The sequence below is a fragment of the Micrasema longulum genome, unplaced genomic scaffold (assembly GCF_059751315.1).
Source record: "Micrasema longulum isolate JH-2025_06_02 unplaced genomic scaffold, ASM5975131v1 h1tg001596l, whole genome shotgun sequence".
Taxonomy (NCBI): Eukaryota; Metazoa; Arthropoda; class Insecta; order Trichoptera; family Brachycentridae; genus Micrasema; species Micrasema longulum.
The window spans coordinates 198,268-220,249 of NW_028278778.1; the positions used below are offsets into that span (position 1 = coordinate 198,268).

The 21,982-nt window shown below is 33.0% G+C and overlaps 1 protein-coding gene across 7 annotated transcripts in view; it reads right to left on the reverse strand.

The window, feature by feature from the left end:
• The window catches only part of LOC148274744 (uncharacterized), a 91,974-nt gene extending 83,087 nt beyond the window's left edge, over positions 1–8,887 (reverse strand). For all 7 annotated transcript variants that reach the window (XM_088236709.1, XM_088236708.1, XM_088236707.1 and 4 more), the window contains exon 1: positions 8,841–8,887. The gene's annotated coding sequence lies outside the window, so the exon portion shown is untranslated. The remainder of the gene's footprint in view (positions 1–8,840) is intronic.
• Between the last annotated feature and the right edge of the window lie 13,095 nt (positions 8,888–21,982).

Below are 21,982 nucleotides of genomic sequence, written 5' to 3' on the forward strand. Positions count from 1 at the left end.
TATTTAAAAAAAAAACGATTAATAAATAACCTTAATTCATAAACAACATTTACTTACTGTATAACAAATGGATTTATAATTTCGAATAGAATACACCAAGTATAGATAAAAATGCAACTTGTCGTTAAATTTTCTGATGAAATTATAAAAACGTTATAGCATTTTATTGTATAGATACTTGTTCGATACGAATCATCATTGAATAAATCTATTGGACTCGCCAGCAAAAAATTATCAAATGAAATAGAAAGGAACTTATTTTTTCTTTAGCTTAATTTGTAATCATGTAATCTAAAACACGTTTTACTCCAGATTCATTAGTATCGGAAAAATTCATTCTGCTTTCGAAACTGTAAACAAAATCAATCATTTTGGAAAGTAATATCGAATCTGTTTATGTGTTCGATAAAACGTTTGATAGATACTTACCGAAAACATTAAAATTGGCGTTTAAAACGTATGAAATAAAGGCATAATTATGTATTTGAAAAAATAGCGCAGCGGTCAAAACGTTTTTTTCTTTATGTCAAAAAATAATTAGGCATTGCAGCAATCGTTTCTTGACGAAATTTGTAAAATTATAGAGTAAAAGATAAGGACTCTAGCATTATTTCTAAGTTTTAGCGACACGTGGATATGTGCGAAGGAAAAATCATGTACACCGCAAGACAAAAAAAATTACGAGTTTACCTGCTACCGCGCCCCTTGACTTTACTGAACCCTTTTTCTAAGAAATCCTTTATCGATACCTCTTTCTTTTGTTTAATAAATTAAGGACACTATGTGTCACCTTTCTACAATATTTACATTTTAAAATGTCTCAACAGTCTTGTTTTTACCCGCGTTTGAGTGAACATAACACAACAATCATGGAAAGTGCAAAGCAAATGTCGATTGCGATAAAATCCAAAATAATCACATTGTCGCAAGAAAACATATCTAATTGTGAAATATCTCGTCGAGTTGGGTATTCAGAAGGTGCAGTGAGGTTTTTATTAAAAAAAAACCAAGAAACTGGATCCATAGAACGAAAAAAAGGAAGCGGACGGGGGCGCGTGACATCTGCCCGAGATGATCGCTTAATAAAAAAAATTGTTATGCGCGATCGATTTTTAACGGCACCTGAAATACACGCAGAGGTGCAGTCTACCAGCACATCAACATTTTCAGTAAAAACAGTGTCCAGGCGGCTGTTGGAGCATGGTTTCCAAGCACGGAGTCCCGCAAAGAAACCATTACTCACGGACAAAATGAAGAAGGCTAGACTGGGTTGGGCGAAAGAGCACCAGAATTGGACCTTGGAGGATTGGCAAAATGTTGTTTTCTCTGATGAATCAAAATTCAACCTTTTTGGTCCAGACGGCAGAAAGATAGTTCGACGAAAACGTGGGGAAAGATATCATCCGTCGTGCGTCACTCGAACCGTTAAACATTCACCCTACGTGATGATTTGGGGGTGCATGACAGCATACGGTTTAGGACCTCTAAATTTTGTACAGGGTACGATGAATGCCATTCAGTACAAAAAAGTGTTAAAAAAACATATTATTCCAACAATCGAGGACATTACGCAGTATACCGCGGACCCAATTTTTCAGGACGATTCTGCGCCGTGCCATAGAGCCCGCACTGTGAGTACAAATATATATATTTTTAAATGCATTTTGTGACCACATGATAAATAATTTATTGTTTTTTTATAGATCAATGAATTCAAGGAGAAAATTGGCTTAAAATCGTTGACGTGGCCCGGGAATAGCCCTGATTTGAACCCGATAGAAAATTTATGGGCGATTATGAAAAAAAAAGTCGGGAAAAAAAAATCAAAAAACATTGAGGAATTAAAAAAAAACTTAATTCAAGTTTGGGAAGAAGAAATAACATCAGAAATTTTAGATTCGCTTTACGCTTCTCTAAATAACAGAATTTTACATGTTATAAAAAATAAAGGTGAATTCACTAAGTACTAAATATTTTTAAATGTTATAAATATGTTTAAATGTAAAATACTTTAATTTAAAATAAAGCGATAAGAACCTACTTCTTAAATATGAATTAAAAAATAACATGTCTTTTATTATTCCATCACAAACACTCGACCATAAATGAACCGTTATGGGTCTCTAAGGTTCGGGTAATCTGATACCTGATATATAATGGCAATTTCTAAGTACAATTCATGAGTAAGATTTTTTATTTTAACCTTGAAATAACGAGTAGTCATCACATATGTCAAACAATATAAAAAAAACTAATTAAATATCAAGAATAATTCATTATATGTCAATTTTAGTTTTTTTTGAGAACTCGTAAATTTATTTGTCTTGCGGTGTAATAACGCATTCAACACTAGGAGTAGTCAATTAAGGCACTAAAATTAATTTCAACAGACTGTTCGATCCATCATAGATAAGAAGTATCTGAGAAATCTTATTCACGTGTATTTAGAGTAGCTGATGACCGTAACAACAAAAACCAATGTTTTAGCGAAACAAATTATAGAAAAAGTAATGGGACTTGATTTACAATCCCAAGCATTGTTTTAGTAAACGAAGTACAAACAACCTCTCAATAAAAATCACATCAATCAAGCGATCAGAACCTGGACTGAAAATATATGGAGACTCACGGGAAATTAACAATATAAAACCAAGAAATGAATGGGAACATTTAACGAGACATAAATCAAGAGCATAAAAATAATAAATTATACTGCCAAATGTAACCATTTCAAAGGGAGGGAATTGATAATAAAATCGGATGCCAAAAAGAAAAACATCAATCAAATTGGACTGGAATCTAAAAAATAACTAAAATCTAGTTTGAAATACTTGTCAATACGATAGCAAACCCATTACAAAATAAATTCCACGAGACAACACCTGTAATATATGAGTTAACTTTAATGTTTGGTTACTTGGTTGAAAGCAATTCAAACGTTTAGAAAAGTGAATTGCAATGAATTTCTCCCGAGTGATAAATCGATTGAATTAGAGAAACAACAAGAAACCCGTTTCCTTAAAACGTAAAATCTAAAACTGGTCCGCGGTGGAACGTTCATTAAGTGGAAATATTAAAAATGAGAGCACTACGTATTGGCAACGGAAAAATGCCGATACATTGGAATTTGCTATTACACGATTAACGGACGTGGAAAAATATATAGAGCTACTTATATATTAAACTAAGCTTTACCGAATCTATTAAGTTTGAAAATACTCTGCTGTCTGAGGTCTACGAAGCCTTAATCGAAATATTTACACTAATAAAAAGTCAATACCCACTGACGTATGATAAATATATACGCTCCTCCTGTACAAGCCACATTCGATGATCAAATTATTAATTTTAAAAAAAATGTACTATCAGCGACACAATATTCCAATATCCCCTTTGTATAAATCCATAAATATTTTATCCGTTAGAGCTTTATTATGGTCCAAGCTGGTTTCTCAGCATGCGTATCTATCTGAATATAGAAATAAAATGGAGCATGTATATAAGACTCGGTAGATGGACTAGCTCTCCCTAAATTCAATAATAAATACGGAATAGAACACTAGCGTAGAATATACCAAAAATGTATAATATGCTCCCTTTAAATATAAAAATCAAAAAAACTTATCTGGCTCAAGAGAAAGACGTCTGCTGAAAATCTGGCTTTTAGAACGTGGTTTTTGTATTGAATTTTTTTCGCGTTTTTCGTTTTTTGTTTGGACAATTTTTATTTTATTTTCGATGTACATGGAAATAAATATTTTTCTTTTTTTTCCATAGTAATAAGAGTTTTTATATGTTTATAGAATTTAAGAGATAAGATTATGTTTATATATATATATATTAGAACTTAACTATAAGCACCTGCTGCATTTTATGCAGTTCAGTAGGACTTGATAATTTATATGTTAATTTTTGTATGCTTTTGATAAATATTTTTTTTATTTTTTAATCTAAGATACTCGTATAGCAAATGTTGCGTTGCTCGCAACAATATTATGAAAAAAATATATCTGCATACCTATTTCCTTTTCACGACCTAGCGGTCCAATGGTAAGCGTGTTTGCCTACCATGCAAGAGGTCTCGGATTCGTATTTAAAGATGTGTTTTTACACTAGAATATGGCACCTGAAGCGAGAAACTGATTATACTACCTTCACGTAACAAAAAAAAATCGAGATACGCTGCGGTTGTTATACTAATGCAGTGCCCTATCTACCATTGGGTACGGAAAAGGAAATGATGCTGATTAGACATATTTTATTAGTTTATATAATTATAGTTTATAGAATTCAGAGTACTGAATATTATTCAACAGTATATATTGAGAACGGTAGTGGTTACACACATAAAGAGAGACATTTACCCAAGCGTCAACCACAACCATAACACAAGATACTCTAATAGGGATCTGATACTAAGTGAAGGGGTCAACACTGTTCTGGCATCGAGACAACACTATAACGTAGGCAAAAAGGTCCATAACCTTTTGCCAGAATCGTGGAAAGACGGGAGTGTTGTCAAGTTACGGAAGGTGTTGACCTCGCTCTTTCATGACATTGGTCGTAGGGAGTCAGAAAAGTTGATGCATGCCACGGATTGGAGAACCTTACTGGATGTCAAAAATAAAATATAAAAAATAAAGAATAATTTAAAAAATATATATTTATAGATGACAACCATGAAGTTTCGCATAAATAAATTGTCTATGTTTTTATGAATGTATGTATGTGTATGCGCATGCGTGTATGTACGTGTGTATGTATGTACATATGTATATATGTGTATATTTATATATACATGTGTGTATATATGTGTATGTCTGTATGTATATGAATCAAAATGTGTATCCGAATAAGTTTATATTTTGTTTGTCTGTGCTCTATATTAATTTGTTGAGTATTATAATATATTAAAATGTAATTGCCTAGCTTGGAACGGGGTATGTACCCTTGTTAGCTGGGCAAAGTGAATATGGAATTGTATTTTGATAATAAGTGTGAATAAATAAATAAATAAATAAATAAATATATGTTAAAAAGAAGTCGACTGCCGCATACATCGTGATAGAATTGCGTTAAAATAATAAGCAAGGATTTTCGAGTCAATCAACATATACCGAGTCAAGACATATGTATGGAGCATATTGATGTAAGGCTGTGATACGGCGCCTTATCGTAGGAGATAAAAAAGACTAGACACCTTTGAGATGTGGTGTCACAGAAGAATGTTAGGAATTTTCTGTAGACACCACATCAATAATACGAGGTTCTTAGTAGAATTGAAGAAGGAAGGCACCTTATCAAAGTCTCCTGCGTGACTTAATCCAGGGAATGGCTGAGGGGACAAATCACAGAGGGCCTCCCGACGGGAGTATTTAGAACAAGTGTGCGAGGACTTGAACTGCGCCTCATACGTTGAGCTGAAGAGGGCTGCAGAGAGTAGAGCGCAGTGGAGGACGAGATGCAGGACGATGCTGTAAACCAATCCCCAGGATTGGGACTGTGAAGAAATAACTCGTTACTATAGATACGACACTAGTCAGCGACTGCCTAAATATTGAAAATTGTACTTAAAATAGGTAGAGCAAATTAATTATTTATTTATTACGAAAATTCGATTGTATTAACGAGTGAAACCTGTCATATCCTGTTTGATTTGATTTTCACAATTATAGCGCAATTGAAGTATTTTTCATCACACACGACGGCACACTATAAACACGATGAAAGTTCGTTAGAAAAGGTAGACACGAAAGACTCACGAATTGAAATCCCATTTCCTTAGCGCTAGTAAAGTGCCTAATTTTGTTTTTACTTAAAGATAAGAAGCATTACGTAGCTGTCATAAAGAAAAAATGCTTGAAATATAAACGATTTGTACCAATACAAATATAATGCTAACTACTTAATACCCATAATGCTTTTTTTTCATCTAGATATATTTTACATGCCCATTAATTTATTAAAAAATAATTTAAGACTCCTTATTTCTGGCTGCGATACGATCCCACTTACTATTTAATGATGCTCACACTTACACACACCTGAACACTTACTCCTACACTAAACTCACATCTACACTTACTATCATACAAATACACATAAACACACCCTTTTGTTGTAACATAATTTAATAATGTGTATGATTCTTATTTAGAAACTTTGCTGGTCTGTCTTTAAATTGTATTTTTTGAATGTTAATATATCATTGTCGACTGTTTGTTTCTTTAAAATAAATAAAACAATATAAAATAGGTGTACAAACATCTTACAAAAAACGTTGTTTATAGAGTTAAAATCGGTAAATTGTGAATGACAGTGAATTTATGAAAGTTCATCATTTTTATTACCTTTTTCTGCATACGCGAATAATAGTGCATTGGAAAATATATTTAGGAAAGTTATTTCTATCGACAAAACCACATAAAGTTGAGAGTACAATACAGTTAAAATTCAAGACGAAACTGACGCGAAAGACTGGCGAATTCATACTGAAAGAAACCTTACATTCTCGAAAGTTAAATGCCTTATTTTATTTTTAAACTTCACACATAAAATATTAGAGTAATAATTAATTACAGCTTGATTGGCATTATTTCGTCATTAAATTGTTCTAATCGACCGTATCGCAGTTTTTTTACAATAGACAAGTTTTGTGAATTAGTAAAGCTATGCCTAATCGAAAAGTCTAGCATTTCGATCGATGAAATCTAATTATTTTTCTTTAAGTGACATAATTCTCATGATATGTTTATCGCTAGCCATGTAACATAATATGAAGAGATTTCGTAGTCATGGCAGCTAGAACTAAGATTGATGTTTATGCAATGATATTAATTGCAAAAGAACGGTAATGACAGAATGTAATTATTCCTGAGGTGGGAAGACCGTCCTCGAATTCTTGCGGGGGACCTGTTCAGCCGCCATTGCTAGGCTAGTGATACTATTTATAATATTAATTAACATAATTAATAACCTGAAAATCTCAGCTATTGCCAATTATATTTTATCGCAAACATTCTCACTAAGAAATTATCAAAATGAATATTTGAACCACTAACTTTGTGAGTTTTCATGCTAAACAAATTAGTAGGTACTTCTCGAAATCGGTATACACGGAACATATTTTTAAAATAATTTATTTAAATACAAGGGAAACACATACAGCTAATAAAGTTGTGTCAGTTTTTATTGCAAATTTAAAATGTTATTTTTTTGTATTTATTTTTATTAAAGAAGGTAAACATAAATAGAAAATAAAAAAGGAAAAATGATGAAACCCACTTAACTGCGAAACCGGCTTGTCAGCAGGTTTCTTATTTTTCCTTTACAAAGAAAAACGTTAAAGAAATTATATAAATTTAAAAATTAATATAAACATTATTAAGAACTAAAAGCATACGTATTTTTTACACAATTTTTTTTTACAAAAATTTAAATAGATGACTGTTAACATAAAATAATAATCAATATAAAGCCTTGTTACATATTACCCATTTAATTATTTTTTTGTTAAATTTTTTGACAACATTTTCTTTTAAGATCTGCTAAGGAATCTTATTGAAAATATTAGGAATTATATTAGCACCAAAAGTAAAACAAAATGGTAACGGTTTTACGACGTTCAAGAGAAAATTTTCTCCAAGATATCATGTTTACTTTTACGCTACATTAAGAACATTTTACAGAAGGGAATATAGAAGGAATGTAGATGTTCAAATATAGGCAGAATGGTGAATGTTACACGCAGTGAAAAGTGGCCACTTACACCAGCCAATGACAGGTCAAAAGTCCTGTGCATGCCTAAACTTCTATATTCCCTTCTGTTAAATGTTATTCATGTTTGTTGTAATACATTATGTTAATATCAACTAAAATATATCTGTGTATTAGTATGAATAATAATGAATCACCCCACTACTACCCCAATGCATATTATTTTCCATAAATAAAATGCATATATTTTGATAATTAAAAATAATTAGTAAGTAACTGTTTTTCAAGGGAAAGGTTTAAACCATAGAATTAAGAATAGTCCAGAAGAAACGTAGAATCATATTCGAATACATCTGATTGTGTTTAAAAATCCCCCCACTTTACCCCACTTTCGCCGCGTAATGTTGCCAGATGGGAAAAAATATGATCATAAAACAAATGTAAAGTTAAAAAAAAAAGCGATTTGATAATTTCTCTAAAATTTTATTGTACTCGTGGAAACATTGATAGACACAACAGAGGATAAGTAAAGGGTCATTTAATAAGAGTAATTTAATTAATGAACTTTGAACTTAAAATGTAAAACAAATTTTATTTTACAATAAAACGAATATTTTTATGTCATGTTAAATAATATTTGATGTTTTAAAGATAATGTTGGTCAAATGTTCACCACGGCGTTGTTTAATCCGAAGTCAAATTGTCATTAGTTCTCTTATTAGATGAGCAAAATAGGGTAAACAAAATTATTACCCTGACAACACTTACAAAACGTCCATTTTGTTTTCTTTGACAATCTGACAGATGGAAAAATAATTCAATTTTTAAGTAATGCATTTGTTACTTCCACATGCAATTTGCTACTTACATATGAAATGTGATCCCATCCTGTTTCTTTAAGATCCCAGCAGTATTTCTACATTTTAAAGCGACACAACACGGCATATTTGAATTCGAATCGGGAGTTGTGTACTGAGCGACGTCTACAAAGAAACTAATGCGTCAAAACGTAAAACTACTAGTTTAAGAGTAGTTTAGTCGCCTTCTGTTTGATGCGCGTATGCGGTTTCTGGACTATTCGTAATTCTATGGTTTAAACGATAAATATTTCTTTTACGTCTTACCTTTTAATTTTAAGATTTCTGAACTTTTTCGTAGGAAAAATCTGAAACAAATAAAAAGTAGAGTTAGATAAACATAATATTAAAAACAAATATAATATTATAAATATGGGTTACTTATATAGCGCCATTTTCGTAATTTAATAACTTAAGGATGCTTTACAAAGTGATTATGTAAATTAATAAATTTAATTTTAACCTCTTCTCCGACTGCATAATAAATGTAAACAACGAATGTCTCGAGCAAGTAGAAGAATTTGTGTATCTGGGGAGCATGTTTTCAAGAGATGGAAGAGTAGAAAAAGATGTTGAAAGAAGAGTGAATGCGGGCAACAAAATGAACGGAGCACTAAGCGCAGTAATTTCTAATAAAAGTATATCAATCGAAGCTAAATTGGCAATGCAACACGGAGTTTTAGTCCCAACACTTATATATGGATGTGAAACATGGAACTGGCAGAGGAAGGATGAAAGCCGAGTGAACGCGGTTGAAATGCGATCTCTTAGACGAATGCGTGGGGAATCAATGTATGACAGGTTTACGAATGATGAAATCAGGCGAGAGTGTAAATCTGAGTCAAGTATAATTGATAAGATTAAGAAAGGGTTTCTGAGATGGTTTGGTCACGTAGAACGAATGGACGACGAAAGAATGGTAAAACAAGTATATATGGCGAAAATGAACGGCAACGTGAGACAAGGACGAGCAAGGAAGACGTGGCATGATCAGATAAACCAAAATCTTAAGTCTGGTCATGTCAAAAGCAGACAGAACCGAGGGGCATGTATGACAAGATGTATAAATGTGGAAGAGGCTAGGATTGTATGCCAGGATAGACGTGTGTGGCGGTCCATTCTCTCTGCCTACCCCTACGGGGAAATGGCGTGATGGTAGTAGTAGTAGTTTTAAGCCTTTGAATTTGTAATTTAAGTAAAACAATTTACTTTGTTATCAAGTGCTACGGATTTATTCAAATGATTAAGAGAACAAGTGGATTTTAAGATTTTTCCGAAATATCGCTTCACTCTCACAGTTTCGCACTTCTGCTGCAGTTCATCTTAAATGCATAGTTCCCTTAGATACTCCGGAGCCGAGTAGTGGAGTGACTTAAGAATAAGCCAACAAAGTTTGTATTCCACCCTCTGTCGAAAACGTAGCCAGTGTAATTCCCGAAGTAGTGGAGTGATATGACTGAACTTAGAGATTCCAAAAATAAGTCTCCTCGCGACATTTATTACAGACTCTACAGTCTCGCCTACGCGAGTCATTTTAATAATTTATAGACCTGCGTACATACCATTCCAATAATCGACTCTAGATACTACAAACTCATATGCCCTATGCGAAAAGAGGATGATTATGATGATGATGATGATGATGATGAAAATAACAATATTTCCGAACATGAACTTTGAATGTCGCAAAAACAAATCTTATATAAAGAAATGTATTTGCATGATATTACATCGTCGCTCTCGAGGAAAATTCAATTCATTTTTGAATTCCGCATGTTATGTTTTGTGTAAATTACAGATATTCAATAAAACATCTTCAGTATTAAGTATGTCAAAATGTTAGCGGACAGGCTGGATTTCACTCCCCAGGGAGTTTACACACTGTGTAACAGTCACCATTCTGCCTTTTGTAGATTAAACAAACACTTACCACATTGCTAATTAAACTAACTGGTATAAAAAGAAGTGTGAAAATTGAAAAGTGTTTTCAGGCGTTGCCTAGTAGGTGAAACAATTCAACCAGGTGAATCTCACCCACATTAATAAACTATTCAGTTATTTCACTTAAAGGATGTCAACATATAGAAGAGTTGAAGAAATGTGGATGTTTAAACATAGGCGGAATAGTGCATGTTACACAATGTGTAAAGTGGCCAGTCAAACCGGCTAATGACAGGTCGTAAACCGTTTAAATGCCTAACATGTTTTCCCTCTCAGTTAAAATAAAAATAGATCTTGACTATCATTTCTCTATCCGCACCAGTGGTACATAGGGTACTGAATTTTTACTTCGATTGCAGCGTTTTTTTGTTACATGGAAGGTTTATAAGGTGATCAGTCTTACGCTTTAGGTGCCAGTCCACGGCCCGTATTACAATGAAAAGTAAATATTTATCTTAAATTTTATCTACAAAGAAAAAAACAGGTTTTCTGTAAGAAAAATAAAATATGTATGCAATTAAAACGTGTTTAACTATAGGGTACCCTCGACGATACTTTAAATTTTCATATAAATATACCCATGTTCGTATGCAAATACAGATTTTATTTTACAGCGTTCCGATGAACCATAAAAAATATTTTAAAATTTGTAATTTGAATTCCCGCAAAAACGGTCCTTCCATTGGCCACGCCCCTAATACGTCACGATTCATGTTTATTTGTTCCTGGCCATTGAAATTAGTTTAAAACATTATCACGAATCTTGACGTCAGAACCATCAAGGCCAAACACGTCACGTTTTACTGGCAACGTATTTTTGTTGGATTTATTTTTTACATTTATGTATGAATACATTTCTACACAATATCCTAATTGATTTTGAAAATACAATCAATTATTTAAAAAGAGAATAGTGTAATTGTATTCTAAAATATGGTTATTCTAAAATGCTAAAAAATGTGATCAAAAAACCGCGGCCCAGGATTCGAATCAAGGACCTCAAGCGGACGCACCGTTCATTTTTTGCTGGAATCGAACTTGAGTCCTTTCCTTTTGAATGTCTTTGTACCCCGTTACTGTTAATCCAAGCAAGTGGCCATTAGACTGATGTATTGGCTAATTAAATACGAATGGCAAATAATTAATCATCTCTCGCTAGATTTGTGTTGGGCGTTCTAGTAGGCGGAGGAATATGGTCAACCAACACGTGTCTCTCGAAATGAGTTAATATTATTTTAAGAAAATCAAATGTCAGAATTTTTTGTGAAAGAAAACGAACCACCGATTTTATTTTTTAAAATCCTAATGCAATAGACACTATTATTTTATACATTTTTTAAAATGCGAGTTGCAGCATTATTGGCCCTACTAATTTATTTATTTATACATCAACGGTTCAAAGAACCTTTTACAAAAAAATAATATTTACAGAAATAATCACAGCAGTGCACAATAATCATGTAGTACATAGTATGAAATAAAAAAATAATTAAAACAAAAAAAAATAGTAAACATATAATACAAAAAACAAAAAGTTAAAAAGAAACAAATCATTTTTTAAATAAAAGATAACAATAACCATGAGAAAATCTTATGGACTAAAAATAAATATAACACAGTAAATTTGAGAATAACTAGATAATAATAATAAAAAAATTAATACAACATTAGTACTTAAAAAAATATAAGTTTTTTGAGCAATAAAACAAATGTTTTATGTATAAAACTTATAAAACCTTAATAATGTACAAGGTTTATATTTCACAAGTGGATTTAGTTTCCTGGCTGTCTATATCTAAAAAGTGTCGGGAAAGGGATGGAATTTGGACCTTTATAGGAACTTCTCCGCGTTTGCTTGGTGAAGAGAAAATCACAGTAAACTCATTCAAGAGAAGCCGGACTATTGAAAGACATTAGCAGGCCTTCCGTTTCACTTGAAGAGATCACGGCATTTCGTGTCATTATTACCAGCACTATCCTAACCATGAAAGATACTACGTCTTGTGATAAGTTATTGTGACTTATTACGGAATACACCTTCGCTGCCCTACTTCGCCAAAGAGCATGGAGTCTATGGGAACGCCTGAAAAGCTCTAATAACGCGCTTCTCCAAGCCACTGCAGGGTGGATCCATTCACCGTTGTTCGAGCGATGGCGGGATATGCTAAGACCACCATAAGTGCTTCAAATATAAAATTTAGTTTTATATGGTAGAATTACATTCCCGTCAACTCATATGTAAAATATTCACCATTCTACATAAAGGAGTCGACTGTCTGTAGGCAGAATGGTAAATGTTACACAACGTGTAAAGTGATCACTTAACCAAGTCTTAACTTTAACTTCTGCAAATGCCTAGACATCCATATTCTCTACAGCTTCATCTCTGTCAAAAAAAAAAAATTACTAACTAACTAACCATCACGCCATTTCCCCAGAGGGGTAGGCAGAGAGGATAGAACGCCACACCACTCTGTCCTGGCACACTTCCTTTGCTTCCTTCACATTCATACATCTTCTCATGCACGCACGTCGATTATTCCGACTTTTCACATGACCACTTTCAAGAATTTGTTGTACTTGATCATGCCATGTCTTTCTCGGCCTTCCTCGAATTCTACAACCAGACACATTCGCATCATAAATCTTTTTAGCCGTTCTTTCATCATTCATTCGCTCCACGTGACCGAACCATCGCAAAAGACCTTTCTTAATTTTGTCGATAATGCTTAACTCAGCCTTGCATTCTGCTCTAATTTCGACATTAGGGCACCTATCATACATTGTTTTTCCGCACATTCGCCTGAGGGATCGCATTTCAACAGCATTCAGTCTACTTTCGTCCCTTTTTTTCCAACTCCATGCTTCGCTTCCATACATTACGGTTGGTACCAGAACTCCATTATGAACTGCTAATTTAGCCTCTTGCGATAGACACTTATTTGCTATAAATTATATATGGATATATAATATATGTGTTAACGTATATATTTTTAGCATCATTAGGAATGATGTTTCATATTAAGATATACTCGTATGCTGATTTTACAAATTCATTGCACAAATTAAAATAATATACAACGTACAATCCTAATATGTATATATATATTGACGGGGTCTACGTTCAAGGCGCACAGGGTAGGTATTCCGTAATGTGTTTTGACGGTACCCGGATGGGTTCTGATAAAAACTGGCGCGTCGACATTCTTCTTCTTCCTCTGTGTCGTTCCTCAGTTCTGAGGGTCATGATTGTTGGTGCTTCACGATATTCGCGAATATAATATACTCGTGAATGTCGACAAGCCAATTCCTATACGTAGATCCACTATCCACCACCCGTAAACACGGGAGCGGGGGGGGCATACGCCAAGAACTCGCATGAAATTTAAAAAATGCCCATAGAAAATGTCATATAGCTACCCTTGTCACAACACACTATCGCATTCCTTCCGCGAGCCTTGGACGTAGACCCTGTCTATAGGTATTATTTCTTTTGGTGATCAGTAAAAATGCTGATTATTTAAATTAATCAGGTTTGAAATAAGCTTCCATGGGAAAAAATTGCCATTTTAAATCATTCGCATGCTGATGCGTTTTTTTAAAATTATTTTTATATCGAGTTATACAAGTTTACCTTGTTCCGGCAATACGACAATCAGACATAATCGCACTCAATAAAGAAATTAATGGATTTTTCGCACCGATAAATGCAAAATTTGCTTGGATTGTTTACCAATTAAGTTGAAATTATGTGCTAAAAACCGATAATATTGAAAAGGAAGCGGCGTGTGTAAAAATGTACCATCTACAGTACTTAAAATATAGCTTGATTAAAGGCAGCTGCCAAACGAATGTGACTAGTAATGGGAAAGTACTGATCACTGACCATGTAGACATCAAATCGATTTTATCAGTTTTTTCATGCAAACATAGAACTCTGTTCCCGAAAATTGATATAAAATCGCAAAAACAAGCCTATTATAGTGCGTTTAAAACAATTATTCACCAAAAAATAAGACATTCAATACTTTTTTTCATGAACAACGTCAAATGAATTATTTTTTTATTCGATCGATTTACGTTGATCAATTTGTCCCATCTCTAACATTTTTGCAAAATGATGTAACCTTGTAAGAACTTTGTTAATAATTAGGTTTATTTGAGTTTTTTTAGTGTTAAAGCTGATTTAATATAATTATGTTGATTTATAAGTCAAGGATTGTATAAAAAAAAAAAATTAACATGCCAAATACTAATGATTTTTCGTGTGATAATATAAATCACTCCTTAGACGTTACTACAAAGTTATGTCATCACTTTTGTTGACAACTGTCATTTTAATCAAGCTATATTTTAAGGACTGATAAATTACAGTTAATCTAGTCATAATAATTTGCAACTATCGCAATCATACGAAATCATAAATATTTAGAATGATTTACGCCACCACATCACAAGTTATCTAGCAAAACAAGAAAAATAATATATTCATTGATTTAAAATTACAATCACATTTAAAAAGAATTTGTGTTCTTTTTTTATGTAGACATCAGTGCGTTTGTCATATATTCGATTTAGCTGAAATATTAATTAAGTATGGTAGATATATTTTTGATTAATAATTTGAAATTTTAAAAAATCCTCTTAAGCCATTCCATTGCTTAAAAGCTTGCCTACGCGATTTATTTTTTTGAAGAGTTTCGTAGAAGATGAAACATAAATTAAGAATTTATTCAAACGAATACTGTTCTAAGTCACTTAAACTAAGCGTAAACAAAAATTGAGCTGCATATTCGGAAGCGATTTCCCTAAACACAATGACAGAAGTGTGTCACATTGCGAAAAGATGCTGCTGACGTCATTTTCTCACGAAGGCAAATTATAATAATAATTATCATTAAAATAAGCGAGAGTTGCACTACTTGAATGTGAGAATATTGGTATGGAGAAAATGTCCGCAAAAAGAGGAGCATTGCATTTTTATGCGAATGTCTTTTTTACAATTGATTTACCTCACACAATAGATAAAAAGATGAGCGGTTCAAGATAAAACAGTAGACTTATTTGATCAACAGTACAGATATTATCGTTTTTAATTTTTACACAATTTTAAAATTAAGTAAAGATTTTTAAAATTAAGTAACTGAGAAGTACAAAACTAAACCCGAGGATGTTAAAGTGCTCGCCCCTACTCAATAGCCCGATACTATACGGATTTGGGCTTGGAGGGGAAGATTTAGCAAAAAGAGAACTCTCGCCTTCCACGCAACAGCCAGGCTCTTTAAATACCTGGGCTTGGAGGGTGAAAACTATTCACGGGGACCTGCCATAATTAATCTTCACAGGTCGCAGTGACGTCAGGAAGTATAGCACTGACCTCCACCTTTTAGAATAAGGAATCTATCACTGTCATTCACATTAATAAATTGGACGTGACCGGATTTATTAGTTTATATGATCTACGGTCGCGCCAAACCTTTCGTCGGCCACCCCTCGCTCTACGTCTGCATTCACACACGCCACACTTCTTTCTACATTTATTCCTTTCTCATGACCCAACTATCCGAGTGGTTTCCTTTTACTCAATTATACTATTACAAGAAGTACATTTATTTTTGTTTTGTCGTAGGTAACCAAGTGATATTATATAGAATGGTCGACAATAATTCTCGGATAAAATTTCGCATAGGATTCGCACTTCTCCGCGCGTTTCTGTATGGTTATTTTTAAAAGATAAATAATTGTTGCGTTTTCAGAAAAATGCGTTGTTTTATTATACAGGGTGTACATTAAACCCTGTCACATCCAAAACCACGATGATCAGTATGAGCAAGAAGACATATTGGCACATTAAAATATTTTTTTAGAACGAATTAAGTTCAAAAAAGTTAAATATCACAAAAAGCAAATGGTTGCTTACTTCTGCAGGGGAGACACGAGGGGGAGGGGGGAGTCTGATACTACGCCGCGCTCCCCTCACTTCTCCCCTGCAGAAGTAAGCAACCATTTGTTTTTTTAAATATTTTATTTAAAAAAAAATTCTTTGTTCTAAATATTTTGTTTAATATGCTAATATGTCTTCTTGCCCATACTGATCATCGTGGTTTCAGATGTGACAGGGTTTAAAGAACACCCTGTTTATCATTGTTGGAGCAACTGATCCTAAATGAACTTCTAATTTGGTTAAGAATATCAGTTTTGCTCCACATTGGGCGCCAAATTCATATTCACCAAAAACAAAAAAATAAAATAAAATCATATCCATGAAGTAATCAAGTTAAAATTAAAATACACATAATTTATAAAAAACATCAAAAGATTCTATCACAAGCGTGTTATAAAAAAAATACGTGTTAATCATAAACTTTTTTAAAAATAAACAACGATCTTAACGTGTTGACATTTTGCAGAAATTTATTACAGTTGCAGACCGTACGAATAACAAAACTCAGCGCAATCATCCATTCGATCAACAAACTTAAAAATTCATGGTAAAGATTAAATTTAATGCATCTGGGGTTTAGAATTTCATTTATCCACAAATCAGTCTGCAAAAGATGATTTTTATCTACATGAAAACTACACACGAGTAGTTTCGGTAGAAACGTAAACTAAAATTTAGAAGCAAAACGCACTGTAGATTTCTCAATGAAAAATTCTCACAAGAACGGAATAATAAATAACACTTGAAACGTTCATGTAAAAACACTTGGCAAATTTTCAATATTATTTCAATCACTCAAGCGACTACCGTAGTAATTTTTATGGAGCGAGTATCCTCTTATATTTGAATCAATTTGCATACATTTTAATGCTCAAATACTTTTTGTACGTTTAAAATAGTCAAAAGTCTCAAGTGGCTTCAGTATCAAGTGCCTAAAACTTTTTGCCAGCGTTCGATCTCTCATTTTTAAATTACACGCATCATTATTTTCATTCTGCCATAAAAAATAATTGTTTTTATTTACAAATTAATAATACTACACATTACATATATCAATTTGAGTAATTAAAATTTAAAACGCATGAGAGAAGAAAGAGAAATACTATATACAATTTTAAAAAGTAAGCTAGAGTATTGAGGACGTTTTATGCGGGGAGAGAAGTACGAAATAGTCCGAATCATATTACAAGGAAAACGCAATGTAGGAAGAAGACGTATCTTCTTGCTTAAAAATATAAACGGATCCTTTGTAGCTCCAGATTATTGTTTAGAGCAGTTGTGGATAAAACTAAAATTTCCATCGTAAAGTGGCACCTAAAAAAAGCGACTAGTACATTAAAATTTTTAAATTAAAAACGCAGACAGAGCAAATTAAAATAAACCTAATAATAACGAAGCACAAGAGGTTGTTCCTTTTTTGGTGTGGTTTCGTTTCGTTTTTCTTATTTGTACGTTTCCCCTTATACTCGTATATAGGTATTATATATATATATATTTACGTCTAGTAAAAAAACGTCTATAACCTATTATTTACTTTAGGAATAACCACTAGATAAATTAATCTGCTGACCGATTTCAGAACATGACTGTTCCTTTGAACATGACTGTTCCTTTGAAAACGACTGTTACCTTAAGTAAATATTTAGTTTTATTATTTAACACGGAAATTCACAAAGCAAGGGCTTAATTTTTACATAGATTAAATATTCATACATAATTAACAAAAATATATTAAAAAATACAATCACACAAAGGTCTTACCAGTGCTGCATTGTATTTAACTATACTAGTGTAGTTTTCTGTGAAGGTTCTAGAGCCAACAGATGTTAACTTACAGCTAGGCGTTAGTTATAACATCTTTCTTTTCTTATTTTTCTACATCCACTGCTAAGTTGAGGATGTGGAGATAACAAGACGCCTCTAGGATACCCTCGCTAGCCAGCACTCTCGCCTCCTAGTAAATCCCGCGTCACTTAGTTTCGCCGAATAAAGCCGGAAGATCGTCAACGACGGCCTTCCAGGAGCCGGAGCTCGCAGGTGTGAAGAGGCAACTTGGATTAAGGCTCTCCCGAGGCATCCGCAGGATGTGCCCAAGCCAGGTCTGCCGCCGCACCCTCGGGCGTCCGTTCTCAGGAACTATGTTATTTAATGAAATTGATTACCACTAGTTTATAAATATTGGTAATAGTTATAACATCGCGGTAATCAATTTCAGTATTTTGACTAAGAGCAAAATAATTTTTAATTGCCAACCGACCAGAACGGTGAGTAAAAAAGTGGAAAAACAATTAATCAAAATTGTAATTCCTTATTCTAAATGCACTTTTAATTATTAATGGTTTAGATGAATTGAATTTAAATGAATTAAAAATTACGGCAATATGGATTTAAGGTCAATGGAACATTTTAGTATTGTGAAATGTTAAGTTTAATAATGAATCATTAATGGAGTTTCGTTACATTTTTGAAACGTTGCATTTCTGATTTCTGACAAAACCTTCAATAAATAATTATTGCCATTAAAACAGTTCGAAGTGAAGGTTCGCAAGTTACGTAATAGCGCGTATGGCTATTGGCTATTTGTAACCTCAATTTGAAAAGGTTCTAAAAAATAAAATAAAAATATTGTTGGAAAATCAATCATTACTGTGCTAAACGCATATCTGCGTTGGAGAACCCGTCGGCAAATAAAATAAAAATAATTATCAAGCATTTTGTTGATCTTTACGGATTTCACGTTCAATATTCGGTATGGAATTTTCTTCACCTCCAAAATATTAATAATATCATATTCGTCAGTTTAATACACAAATTGCTAGCTTTCTCCTTATTTAGTGTAGTGAGTTTAGCCACTGCTCCTGAGGTCCTGTTTTTAATTTCCGACAAGGTTGACATGGAATATACATTAAAATTGCTTTTTTTAACTTTAACATTTTATAGTTTCTTTAGACTGCACTCAAGCGCAAAACTTCTCGTTTTACAAACAAATGATCAAGTGAGGTTTATCAATGGAACCCGTTTTGGGCACTGCAGATTAAATGTTGACTTTACCAGCATTATCATTTCTGAAACTTCTAGATGTAGGTTCTGCAGTACATATGATGAAACACCTATACACAAAAATGTGAATGTGATTCTTTTTATCACAAAAGAAGCATCATCCTCGGAGGGCCACGGATTAAACCTGGTGCTCAATCACAAATGTTTATCACGTCGATTAAGAGTCCTGAACCAACACTCGATCCATAATATGTTTTTATCGTATCGGTAATTACCGACAAGTGCAGCCATTGTGATTGAGCTGCTGAGGATGTTAAAGCGCTCGCCCCCTACCTAATAGCCAGGCTCTTTAAATATCTGAGCTTGAAATCAGAAGAAAAACATTCATTTGGATTATTTTTAATCTTAATCTATTATTATTTTTATTAATAATAATACACTAGCAGCTATTAAGCTGATGCGTGTATATCAAGTGTACATGGTTATTGAACATTATAAATTGATGTGTGCATCTAGGCGGTTTTTTAACACATTAACTTAACTAGCACCAATCAGTTTTTCAGGAAAGCCATTCCATTTCTCCATAACTCGGTTTATCGGGAAGTTCTTCCTGGGGTTGGATGAGAAGGGGGTAGTGTTTAATTTCAACGAATGACCTCTGAGATGGCGGTTTTTATTCATAGTGAACATTGATTTCAACTTGTGTACATTATATCGCTCAGTTAAGATTTCGAACGCTTCAATCAAGTCACCACGCTGCCTCCGCTCTTCCAGTGAACATAACTCAAGCTCCCTTAAGCGGTCCTCATATGAAATGACCATTTTGGTTGCTCTTCTCTGGACTTTCTTCAACAACGGTATGTCCTTTTTTAAAATAGGGACTCCAGATTTGGTCGCATACTTCAAGAGTGGATGAACATAATATGTTTTATAAATTTTGATGAACAAATCTTGCGTGATGTGAGCGAGTGTTTTCCTTATTAAGTATAAGAGGGAATTGGTGCGTTTGACAATTTCGATAATATGTGATTCCCATTTCAGATCACAAGTAATCACGATTCCGAGATCGTTTTGTGACGTTACTGCTTGCACTTGATTTCTATCAACGGTATATATTATTATCGGATTTCTAGGGCCAATGTGTAGGACGGTGCATTTCTCAGGGTTTAGCGTTAAGAGCCATTATTTTGTCCATTGTTTGGCATTGCATTACATCAGTCGCAATAATTGTTTTGAACATTAAAAAAAATATTTATGATAACAAACCCAAATATTAAAATTTCATGTAAGAAAAACAGTCCGGTTATGATTCGAATCTCGGATCCGTGCGACTCATTTTTATTTTAAAGCTATACATTCACTTTTACAAAATTGTAAATATAACCTTTTCGGTGTGAGGTGCAGATCGGACTAAATTACACGTTATACCACACTCGGTCATCGCATAGTTTCTATGGGCCGATCGAGTAACGGTCTCAGGCAGGGTTGCACGTACGGCACGTACCATGATGGAACTGCTATGGGATCTTTATTGCATAATAGCCGAGTCCAATAGGTTACTATTACATTACTGTAAAGTGAATCGTCAGTATAAAAAAACGAATATACTGTCACAATTGTATTTAAAAAACAATCTCAACAGAGCTGTAAAATTTCTAATTTTTTAATTTTAGATTTTTTTAATAATTTATTTTTAATCAAAAAAGTTTTACAATTTTATATTTAACGTTTCTATCTTTGTAATGGAGCAGGATGCTCGTATATAGATAGGGAATTCATTCTACAATTACAAACTTTTTTGTAATGCGTATTTATAAATAATCACCTACAAAAATATTTATTCGGGTATATTTAATTACAAAAATCGATCAATGTAGCATGGAAATTAGGATAGAGCGGGTTTTATATGATTATTTTACTCGGAATCGAAAAATTTTATATTATAGAGCAAAAATTTATTTTTTAAGAATAATATTTAGAAAAATTAAAAAAGAAATTTGAAACAGGAATACCAAAATTTAAAAAAGAAATGTGTACATAATGGACATAAATCCTTTAAAAAACATTGTTTCTTTTTTATTCACATTTAAACTCCTGGTCGAATAGCCATTCTCTTATTTTGCCCTCGTCTATTTTAGAAGTGCCATTTATAATACTTTTAATGTTATTTCTAAAGGTAATAAATAATTGTTTTTTTTTTTTTTTTTAGTCGGCCTCGTGGTGTAATATTTAGCGCGTTTGCCTACCATACGAGAGGTCTCGGGTTCGATTCCCGACATGGTTGATATGAAATATTTATTTGAAAGGATGTTTTCACACCAGAATATTTTAATTGGCTAGCTCACAGTAAAGCAACAAATTAAATATAATGTAGCAATTTTTATACATAAAATAATTAAAGAGATGAATAAAATAAAAACAATAATAAAATTTAAACAACAATGTTATAGGTATGAAACAAGGGTTTAAAAAAAAAGATAACCAATGAGGAGAAAAACAGGATCTCAAAACTCATTGTACAAGG